This window comes from Pristis pectinata, chromosome 27, assembly GCF_009764475.1.
Source record: "Pristis pectinata isolate sPriPec2 chromosome 27, sPriPec2.1.pri, whole genome shotgun sequence".
Lineage (NCBI taxonomy): Eukaryota > Metazoa > Chordata > Chondrichthyes > Rhinopristiformes > Pristidae > Pristis > Pristis pectinata.
The window spans coordinates 17155194-17167656 of NC_067431.1; positions in this window are offsets into that span (position 1 = coordinate 17155194).

Here is a 12463-nt window from a genome sequence, read left to right on the forward strand (position 1 = left end):
AGTGCCTTCTGTCAGGAAGTTGACTGTGAATCTAAAAGTTCCAGTTTTTTTAGTGACTCTGGATTCAGAAAAGATATTTCAACAAATAAAAAATTTATTTTTTTTAAATCACTTAACATTTTTGGTTCAGAGTAGAATTTTCTGCCTCAAGCAGGGCATTGTCTGAATTATTAAACCATCTAAATGCTGGAGTAATCCTCACCATCATGTGTAAACTTAAGGTTCAGAAGTATTGTTATCCTTTTCCTTCCCCATTCTGTGCTGGGAGGGATGTGTAATCAACCCTGATTCTCTCATTCAGTTTCACACAAACGCATAAGCAGAAACACACAGTCCTACATAAATGTTGGTTGGGCCGCTCTTGAAGTATTGTGTGCAGTTCTGTTCACCACACTGCAGGAAAGATGTGGTTAAGTTAGGGTGCAGAGAAGATTCACAAGGGTATTACCTGGATTGGAGGGCTTGAGTTATCACAAGAGAATGGATAGGCTGGCTCTGTTTTCCCTGGAGCGAAGGAGGCTGAGAGGTGACATGAGAGGTCTGTATGAAATTATGAGAGGCATAGATACGGTAGATAGTGAGAGTCTGTTTCCCATGGTAGGGTTGTTTAAAACTAGAGGGCATAGGTTTAACGTGAGAGGGGAAAGATTTAAAGGGGATCTGAGGGGCGAGTTTTTCACACAGAGTGGTGGGTATGTGGAAGAAGCTGCCAGATGAAGTGGGAGAGGCAGGTGTAATTACAGTGTTTGAAAGACATTTGGACAGGTACATGGATAGGAAAAGTTTAGTGGGACATGGGATAACTGTAGGCAAATGGGATTAGCGTAGATGGGCATCTTGGTTGGCATGAACGTGCTGGGCCAAAGGGCCTGTTTCAGTGCTGTATAACTCTATGAACACGCACACATGCGCACACGCACACACACACACAATTTACCAACTCACAAATGCCCGCTAATAAAACTTGCCGTGGAAGACTAAGGTTCTTCCCCATTTTAATTAACCATTTTATGACAAGTAACACCCAAGTGACAGATGCATCAATGTATTAAGTTATATCACATAGTACACTTAGCTCTTAAACGTGAGTACAAACTCAATATATACTACACTCGCTGATGGACACAGACGCAATGTGATGCACACACATTCAGCAATGAACACACCCACACACTGCACAAACTCATTAATGATTACTGCCCAATCACAAACATGATGTACCTTCAGAGTGTCATAAACGCACATTCACAGTAATACAAACACACATTATTCCACTATTCATTAAATCCATATTCTGTTTCTAACATTTTTTTCACAAAAGCAGAATGACTGTCCTCTCCACTCGTAGTTGACATCAGCTGTGGTTGTATCTCTATCACCCATCAAAGGTCATTGGGTTATAATTATAGCCAACAGTGGGACTAGCACAAACCAAACCAGATAGCTTACAGATGAGAGATATATATATATATACACACTGTACGTGCAAGTCAAACCACATGAGCACCTGACATGAATCACCTCAACCAAATCATAACAAATTATCTGACCATTATCGAATTGCTGTTTGTGAGATCTTGCACTTTGTAAATTGGCTGTGACATTTCTTGCCTTTATAACTGTGACTGCATGCAAAGATAATTGATTGGATATTTGATAGGACCTCTCTGGGATATCCTGAGCTAGTGTAAGGCACTATAGAAATGCAAGTATTTTTTGTTTTACTAATTGAAAGATATAGATAAGCAGGGATATAAAATTGAAATATATATTTCCCTGAAAATGCATATAAAGCCAACAGAGGGCAGTGAATCTGTGGAATTCATTGCCACAGAGACCTGTGGAGGCCAAGTCATTGGGTATATTTAAGGCCGACATTGATAAGTTCTTGATTGGTAAGGTGGTTGAGGGTTATGGGGAGAAGGTGGGACAATGGGGTTGAAAAAAAAATCAGCCATGATTGAATGCCGGAGCAGACTCGATGGGCTGAATGGCCTAATTCTGTTCCTATATCTTATGGTCTTATGGTCAGGCAGTGAGTGGGCAGGGAATATGGGAACAAATGGAAGGTAATCATGACAGGTACGCTGGGTTTAATGGAGAGGAACTCAGCAGGTCAGGCAGCATCTGTAGAGGGAAATGGACCATCAAGGCTTCTGGTCAAGAACTTCATTTCCACTCTACAGATGCTGCCCGACCTGCTGAATTCCTCCAGAAGCTCATTTTTTATTCGGTCCTTGAACCCATTCTACTATTTTGTAAACTCACTGCTGATCTGTATCTGAATGCTTGCCTGGTCTCCACATCGCTTAAAATCCATCAGTTTCAGGCTTAAAACTGTTGACTGAACAGTCATCAGCTTTCAGTGAAAGGCAGATCCATGTTTCCGCTACCCTTTGTACGATCCCTTTCCTTTATTTTCCTGACTCCCTGGAAGCACACACCACGTACACAATGCTGGTAAAAGTTCTCACTCCTTATATTCATGCCACTCTGGCATTCAGCTGGAGGGTCTAATAAGCAGAATTGGCCTGTGGTGATCATGCTGGGAAGATCCTAGTATTCTGTCCATGGAAAAGCTGAGGCTGCTGGTGCTAGCTGAATGTAATTGAGAAATCATCATCCTGCCTCCAACTGCCCCACACCACTGGTCTCCCAACAGTGATCCACCCATCCTGAGGGATCCCTGTCCCACACTCCCACATCAATCTTTGTGGTTCCCCACCTCCCCACAGCTGACTGAGAATGGAACAGTCTTCAGGACTATTGGGATGGTTATTGGCTTATTAACACAGTCTTCTATTAATACTTTTATGCCTAAAAATGTATTTTAAAAACTTGTACATGTTTGTTTTAGTGCACCCCTTTTTTCCTAAGGTATCTAGGACAGAGTCCTAGTGATTAATCTTTAATTGTTGGAACCTCCAGTTTAATCTTCAGGGTTGGCAACTCTTAGAGAAAGGGTCTCTCTGTCTCAGGGAAAGTTGAGGCAGGCTCCCTTTTTATTTGTCCCTTCATCACATTTTATGATAAATAACTAGCAATGGTTCTCACTCAGATTTTGAGTTTCTGTGCTATTAGGTGTTAACAGGCATTTTCCTTAACCAGCAGCTTCAGTGCACCTTCTTCGTAAAACAGAGAGGGTGAATGTTTCACAGGTTCCAAACACATGGTTTTGAACAATGCTTTTTTCCCCCCACTATCTCGGAGGAGGATTCCTGTCCGGACAGATGTCCCTGAGATTAATCAACAAAACTTTCATCCCCCACCCCCACCCCCCACTGCCCACATGTTTGAAGCAGCAATAATCCTTTCCACTTTCCACTGGAGAAGGGAATAGTTGCAGAAGCAAGAAGAAGCAGGGAGGGAAAGGGGAAGAGGAAGGGGGATGGAGAGAGAGAAAGGGTAGGGGGTAGGGGAGGGAGAGGGAGAGGGCAGAGGAGGGAAGGGAGAGGGGTAGTGGAGGGTAAGGGAGCGGGGGAAGAAGAGGGAGAGGGGGAAGGAGCACGGGGAGGGCAGAAATCCATTCCAAACATTTCCTAACCTTGATATTGCCTGAAATATTTCCAGGCAGGGCTGAGAACTAGCGAAAATTACAGCTCCTTCTCCTTCCCCTGTGATTCTGAGGAACTGATGAGATTCTTTCTTTAAACAAATGAAAATTGCAACTTCTCTCCTTGCTGTATGCTGGAAGATGGAGAGAATTGATCAAGATCTGCTGCTTCCTAATCAGGACTGATGAAGAAGGCTGAGTTTACATTTGGGAGACTCCTGTCTTTGTGCCCAATGTTTTCCATTCTGTCGCTACTTTCCTTCCCCACAAAATCAGCCTGCCAAGTTTCAGAGATCTGTTTGTCTTTGTACGCTCTTACTTCAGGCTCTCTCCAGTCAGTCCTTCTCAGTGAGCTGAGTTCATCAAGTTCAAAGAGTTTATCAGGCATCCAAGTTCAAAGATGAAATAAACAGTATCCTCCAGTTTAAACAGGGCTCACGGGAGGGCTCCGATGGTGCAGTATGTAGAATTAAGCTGCTCTTGATGCCATGGGGTGTCGCTAAGAAGCAGTTTGGAGTACTGGGCAAACCTGGGACTCCTCCCTGACATCAGGCATCTGCAAAATAGATTGAAAATTACTGACTGCACCTTTAAACTCAGTGGATCAGAGTTAATTTAAACACCCAGCTATAATTTAAACACCCAGCTATAATTTAAACAAACCTGACAGGGTTAAACACTCAGTTTTAATATAAATACCCAGCCTTGGTGTGAATGCTCATAATACTTTAGTTCAATACACAAAACCTGTAAAAGTTATTTCCAATTTAACAATTTGTTCCATGAAGCACAAGATTAATTCCTACTCACATTGGCTTGTCCTTGTTCATGTTTGGGCCTCATCCTCTGCAATACAAAAGGACGATAGTTAGACTCATTTTAAATGGAAATTATTTCAATTGCTCCTACCTTCCTGCACAATAACAATGACCTAAAAACAGATTGCAGGTTTGTGTCTCATTCACCTCCACTCTCATTCAGAGTGAGAATCGGTCAGATATTCCTTGTCTGAGTCATAGAACATAGAACACTACAACACAGTACAGGCCCTTCGGCCCACAATATTGTGCTGACATTTTATCCTGCTCTGAGATCTATCTAACCTTCCCTCCCACATAGCCTCGCATTTCTCTATCATTCATATGTCCTATCTTAGAGTCTCTTAAATTGTCCCCAATGTATCTGCCCCCACAACCTCTGCAGGCAGTGCGTTCCCTGACATCCCCTTTGTATCTTCCTTCAATCACCTCATAATTATGTCCCCTCGAGTTAGCCATTGTCTCCCTGGGAAAAAGTCTGACTGTCCAAAAGATTTATATGAGTCATGCATGACTGTGGGTTCAAGTCTCACAGTAAAATCCAAACTGACACCCCAGGCAGTACTGAGGGAGGGCAGAAACTCTGGAGGTGCTGACATCAGATGAGATTTAAAACCAATGCCCTGTCTGCCCTCCTCGGAAAGCCACGACACCATTCAGAGAAGTGCAAGGAGTTCCCCTCAGTGTTCTGGTTACTATTTATCCCTCAACTAGCATCACCAGAACAGACGGTCTGGTCATGATTACATTGCCTGTAGGGCCTTGCTATGTGCAGACTACCTGCTGAGTCTTCTACCTTCCCTCAGTAACTACAGTAAAACTAACTCATTTATTTTAAAATCCAGATGTTGTATAATATTCTGTAGACATGAAAATTCTCCTTTCTTTCTCATCGCTCCCAGCACAGTGCAGCAATGGGGAAAGGACGGCTGTCGTGATTGATCATCCCGAGGGGTTCCAATTACAAGGGTAATTTGTGGCAAAGTGGAGCATCAGCCACAGAAAGGTAAAGAAATAGAAACAAAATAGATTAAGAAGCAATGGGTGAAACAATCCTAAGACTCCATAAAAAAAGCATAGGCAATGTTTTGTGGAGAACTATCCAATAATAAGCACAGTCCATTAGTCTGAAGACAAAAGAGTCCACAGACGTAGGAATCTAGTACAAAAACAGAATGCTGTAAGAACTCAGTGGGTCAGGCAGCATCTGTAGAAGCAAAACTGCTGGTTCGGCAACTGCTCTGCCCAGGACTGCAAGAAACTGCAGAGAGTTGTGGACACAGCCCAGCGCATCATGGAAACCAGCCTCCCCTCCTTGGACCTCTCAATGTCTTGGTGAAGCAGCCAGGATAATCAAAGACCCCACCCACCCAGGTCATTCTCTCTTCTCTCCTCTTCCATTGGGTAGAAGATACAGGTGCCTGAGGGCACGTACCACCAGACTTAAGGACAGCTTCTACCCCACTGTGATAAGACTATTAAACGGTTCCCTTATACAATGAGATGGACTATGACCTCACGATCTACCCTGTTGTGACCTTGCACCTTATTGCACTGCACTTTCTCTGTAGCTGTGACACTTTACTCTGTACTGCTATTGTTTTTACCTGTACTACATCAATGCACTCTGTACTAACCCAATGTAACTGCACTGTGTAATGAATTGACCTGTACGATCGGTTTGCAAGACAAGTTTTTCACTGTACCTCGGTACAAGTGACAATAATAAACCAATACCAAAAGATGCAAGTTGATGTTTCAGGTCAAGACCCTGCATCTGCACTGAGGGGGAACAGGAAAGATTCCCAGAATGTAACAGTACTTAGTGGTGCGGGATGAAGGCTGCTAGATGATAGGTGAGGCTGGACGGGGAGGGGATGATGGGCAGACACCCAGTTTTCTTCTCCCTTCGTTCATTCCTCCCATCCCCTCTCCTACCACCTGGTCCCACAGATCCACTTCCAAAGCACAGGGTCACCCAGGTAACCTTGAGCTCAGCTCGTGGCAGGATTCATGCCCCAGCAGATGTACCAGGAAAAGATGGAGAGTGGTTAACAGCAAGACTCAGCCGGTCAAGCTCATCTTTCCAGAAGCCCTAATCACACCCGAGAAATGCTCACAGATACAGAGAGTCACATTCAAAGCACATAGGTCCATAAATACAGAAAGGGAGTCGGGGAGGGATGGTGGAGGGCGAGGGGGAAGGGGAGGGGGGTGGCTTGAGATAGAGAGAATATACAGAGCCACAGAGATGCATACCATCACAGCCAGGCTCTGTAGCTGAATCTGAGAGACTCTGGAGCTACAAACATACAGATAGACAGAGATGTGCAGACTGATACAGGCATATGTGACCACAGTGAGATACACAGAGCCATAGAAAGGCACATTCCCACACCCCAGAGGCAGACCGTAGCAAAAACATTGCAGATGCTGGAAAAACCCAGCAGGTGAAGCAACATCCATGGATAGTTGAGGTTTCAGGTCAAGGACCCTTCATCAGGACTGGAAAAGTGACAGAACAAATGTATTTTAAATTGCAGAGAGGGGTTTGGATGGAGAGAACAGAACATCTGTGAAAGGGTGCAAGGTAACAGTTGCTTTAGGAAACTGCAGAAAGAGAAGGAAGCAAAAGAAAGAAACAAGTTGAAATAGAAGGTACAGCCACATCTGTGAAATTGTTAAATTTCATATTAAATCCCAAGGGCTGTAACAAGCCCACATAGACAATGACGTACTGTTTCTTAAACTAACATTGAAGCAATGTAGGAGACCAAAGACAGAGAGGTCAGGGTGGGAGTGGGTCAGAGAATTGTGGTGAGAGGTGGCTGGAAACTCAGGGTCACCCTTGCAGACTGAACAGAGGTGTTCCATTGTAGAAGAGACCATGTTGTGAGCACCAAATGTAATACACATTTCTGAAGGGAATGATGCCTTTTCAACTCTTCTTTTCCATCTCCACCAGTCTCGCTACTTCTCACCTCACTTTCCCTTGCAACTGCAGGAGATACAACACCTGCCCTTTTACCGCTTCCCTTCCCACCATCCAGGGCACGAAACAGTCCTTCCAGGTGCAGGAGCAATTCATTTCCGCTTCTTCCAAGTTAATGTATTGCACCTGGTGCTCAGGATGTTGTCCCCTTCACAGTGGAGAAACCAGCCGTTGTAAATTACCCCTAGTGTAGGTGACTGGTAGAAGAATCGGGGAAAGCAGGGAATGATGGGATTGCTCCATGAGCTGGCATAGACTTGATGGGCTGAGTGGTCTCCTCCTATGTTGTGTGAAAATATGAGAAATTAACAAGCTTTCTGAACCCAAAGCCTGGATACCCATGCAAGTCAGGTGGATAGAATTAGGATTTCCTTCAGGCTTGAAGTCATTGAACAGCGGACTGGCTTGAGGGGCCAAATGGCCTTCTCCTATCTCCTGCCAGAGTCAGGCACACCTGTGGGGTGGGGGAACACGTGGACATGACAGAGGAACCAAATTCATATCCACATGTTCTGAATTGTTCAAGAATAGCAAACCACGTAGGTGACAGCCGGACAGGGTATCAAACCTTGTCCCACTCAGAAGAACTAAAAGTAGGAAAAAGCCATTTGGTCCCTAGTGCCTGGACTGCCCGATCTTTCACCTCAGCCCCACTTTTCTGCACTAACTTCATATGCTTCCATTCCCTTAATATTCAAAAATCTATTGATACCTGTCCTGAATAGAGCAATCTACTGAGCCTCCATACCCCTCAGAGAGAGAATTCTGAAAACTCACACCGTCTGGTCGAAGAAATATTCTATCTCCGTCCCGAATGACTGACTTCATTCTGAGACTGTGCCCCCGGGTCCTAGACACCTCAGCCTAGAAACATGAATACCCACAAATAGAAATCCCCTGACTCTAATTGTATGAGCCAAATCTAGTATGTATAACTGTACCAACAGACTGGATGTATCTTTGGTTTTTGTACCGTGTATCTGAATGTACTCTACGAATAAAATGTACAACTGCTTTGATAAGAAAACCACAGCAGGACTTTGAAAAATAAATTGAAGAAAGATTCTTTACCCTTGAATAGATCGTATCAGAGCTACTCTCTGAGCTGATGAGAGTATACAAGAACACCAAAACTAAAAGATGATACCTTCTGACTATACAGTCACAGAGAACAAGGCTTCAGGGGAAGGTATCAGGGGAAAGTATCATCCAAAAGGGCAGGACACCAAGCGAAGAATACAGTCTTATAATGCATAGCACCATATGATCAGCCATTCCCACAAGGAGGGCAGTGTGTGAAGCGCAAAACCCCACAGGACAAGCCCAAGGGTAAAGGCTCGATCCTACAGAGTAGGGGATCAGATAAAGATTCTAGTCCCACAGGCAGGGTACCAGCTGAAAGGCTCAGTTCCACTTTGCATGGCTCTGGATGAAAGGGCTAGTCCCACAGCGCAAAGCACAAGGGGAAGTTGCCAGTCCCCGGGCAGACCCATCAGCAATTGGAGACAAAGTTATGGATAACTGATCATGGCAAGAGTTGGCTTTCAGGCAGCAGAGCTTTTATATGACCTTAACGGTGTGTGGATGTGAACCAAAAGTTTGTATAAAATAGACAACCCTGGACATATTGGTGGGCCAGCAATATAAATAGAACAGAGAGGGTCTGAAGTCTCCCTTACCTTCAAGCCATTGCATGCACCCTGAGGGATACTACAGACTTCCTCCACTGATTCATGCTGCTACCTTTCTCAGCCTCCTCCACAATCCTACCTGCACAGTGTCTTCCACCCACCCATCCAGGCCCACCCCCACAGCCACTCTCTCATTCATCTGTGGGCTATCCTCTGTACTATCCCACCCAACTGCTCTCCCGCTTGCCAGCAGTTTCTCTGGCAGCAAATCCATCCACCAAGAGACAAAAGAGAAAAATGATGATATTAGAACATAGAACACTACAGCACAGTACAGGCCCTTCGGCCCACGATGTCGTGCTGACATTTTATCCTGTTCTAAGATCTATCTAACCCTTCCCTCCCACATAGCCCTCCATTTTTCTATCATTCATATGGCTATCTAAGAGTCTCTTATATGTCCCTAATGTATCTGCCCCCCACAACCTCTGCCAGCAGTGCATTCCATGCACCCACCACTCTCTGTGTAAAAAACCCCCTATACTTTCCTCCAATCACCTTAAAATTATGCCCCCTCGTGTTAGTCATTTTCAGCCTGGGAAAAAGTCTCTGACTGTCCACTCGATCTATGCCTCTTATCTTGTACACCTCTATCAAGTCACCTCTCATCCTCCTTCGCTCCAAAGACAAAAGCCCCAGCTCACTCAACCTCTCCTCATAAGACATACTCTCCAATCCAGGCAGCATCCTGGTAAATCTCCTCTGCACCCTCTCTAAAGCTTCCACATCCTTCCTATAATGAGGCAACCAAAACTGAACAGAATACTCCTAGTGTGGTCTAACTAGAGTTTTACAGAGCTGCAACATCACCTCACAGCTCTTGAACTCAATACCCCGACTAATGAAGGCCAATACATCATACACCTTCTTAACAACCCTATCAACCTGCGTGGCAAACTTGAGGGATCTATGGATGTGGACCCCCAAGATCCCTCCATTCCTCCACACTTCTAAGAGTCCTGCCATTAGCCTTGTATTCTGTCTTCAAATTCGATCTTCCAAAGTGTATCACTTCACACTTTTCCAGGTTGAACTCTATCTGCCACTTCTCAGCCCAGGTATTATACATTCTTATATTACTTTAAGCATGCAAGGGTAAACAAAGAAAAAAATATTCAGAACACATTTCTCTCTACCAATCATCAAACCTTTTTTAAATTTAATTTACAGGATCTGATAAGGCCAGCGTTTATTGGCCATCCTTAATTGTCTTTGAGAGGCAAGGACCAATGATCTGCTAGTGGTAGTTCAAATTTCACCTCAGCAGCTGGGGAATATACACCTAGTTAATTAAACAACTTGGAACTAAAAAGATGTTATTCAGCACGAAAATGGCCATGAAACCAGTAGATTGTTGCAAAAAGCACCTGGTCCACCAAGATCCTACCAGGAAGGAGATCTGCCACCTTTACATGGTCTGGCCAATATGACACTTCAGACCCACAGCAACGTATATGGTTCTGAAATAGCAATCAAGCCACCTCGTTGCATCAAATATAGCATGGTTTTCTCTACTTCCTCATCTCTCATTGGAACTTACAGTCCACATGGATTCTCCCTGAAAGAGAGGACAATTAGCACCATGAAGGAGGTGGTAGGAAGTAAAGTAACATAGATCCTTTCACCTACATCTGTTTCGCATGGGGTTTGAATGTGTGATGACTTCCACAGGCATCCTACATGGAAACCCAGGATAGTTAACCAAGTCATGACATTATCCAGGACTGGGGAGACCCCTTGCTCAAGCATTAATTCCCTGGGAGATGGAAACTGCTGGCTCACTCATTATGCTCTAAACTGGCTCCTGCAGTCCGCTGAGTGACTCTCACTGACCAGCTTGACATGGTTAATGGCCTTACCCCTTTGCCTTCCTTTGAACTTCTTGACTATGAAGACAACTGCAAGGAATCCGACCACACAAAGTATTGCCAGAGTGCTGCTCAGAATCCGACCCTGATATGGTGGATGGAAACATTCCTGGAAATGTTCAGCTGGGAATCAGGAAACAAACAAAGTTACAAACTGCTACCATGCAAAAACTCTGTAAATGTGAATTAATGTAAACTTTAAAACTCTGTTTGCAGAAGTCCCATAATGAGCAAGGACTTCAGTTGCAAGGTTCACAGAACAGTGTAGTTGGATTTTCCTGTGTAATGCCACATTGAATTTGACATTGTTAGTTGCAGCACAGTGTTCGCCATTGATAATGTTGAAAGTTCTCACATCTCTCAGCACAGCCCAGCAGCTGCACCCATTGCAGCCTCTTAATGGTGCATAATGTAATACAAGCCAGGGGGTGTTGTGACTGAATGAATGATTGCTATGGCGACCAGACAGGATGACGAGCAGTGGTCAGAAGACATGCTCGTTGTGCAAAGGGTCATGGAGACTCTCCAGGGTTACAGACAGGTTCTTCTGTTGCCAGGAGGATCTCTGCCAGAGCATTGGTGCGGTTCATGAATGCCTGGTCGCATGAGCTGAAGGAGAAGTGGATGCAATCCTCTTTCCCGTGGTGTGGAGTTTAGGTGACCTCCCTTGGCTAGCAGTGAGCAGCAAACTTTAAGATGCGGCAGAGATCAGCCGCAGCAGGTTGAGGTGATCCTGAGCTGGGAAGCTGACAGTGAACACAACCCTGACCTCAAGATATGTGAGATTTCATCTGAGCCCATAGGAAATCAGAGATTTCAGCAAAGACACAGTGTGCAGTTTGAGTGTTCACTTTTTAAATACAATGGTTTCAAGAAAAACAAGGATACTAAACCCCGACTGTCCTTTGAGTAAAAAAGAATAACTTTGTTTCCTTAGTGAAATTTTCAGTCTCATTGGTCTGTAAAGCCGATTGCACTACTTCAGAAAAACATGCCAGACAGGACAAAAATCCCTCTGACAAATAGAATCAGAGTTGTACAGCATAGGAACAGGCCCTTCAGCCCACGCCGTCCCTGCCAATCTACACTAATCCCATTTGCCCACAGTAGATCTCTATCCTTCAATGCCTTGCCTATTTTAGTTTTGTGTCGATATAAACACAATGATTGCATCTGACTCCACCACACCCTCTGGCAGCAGGTTGCAGGTATCAACCTGTCTCTGTGTAAATAACTTTTGCCTCAAATCCCTTTTAAATGACCTCTGCGCTCACCCAATTTTCAACAACGACATTTTTTTTGGAGAAGTGTGGATGACTTTCCAGTCCGTCGTTCTATAATCCAGCTAAACTATCTGCAGAAGTGCAAAGAAAGAGTTCACTGTTGAATCTGGTGTCCTTTGAATAGAGCATGTAAGTGAAGCCCATCTGCCCTCTCTGATGGATGAAAAGGATTTCATAGTTAAATTCAAGAAAAGGTGACCTGGAAAATGTTGACCACTCAACCAGCACCAAAGTGTTTGGTCATTTTCTAACATTGTT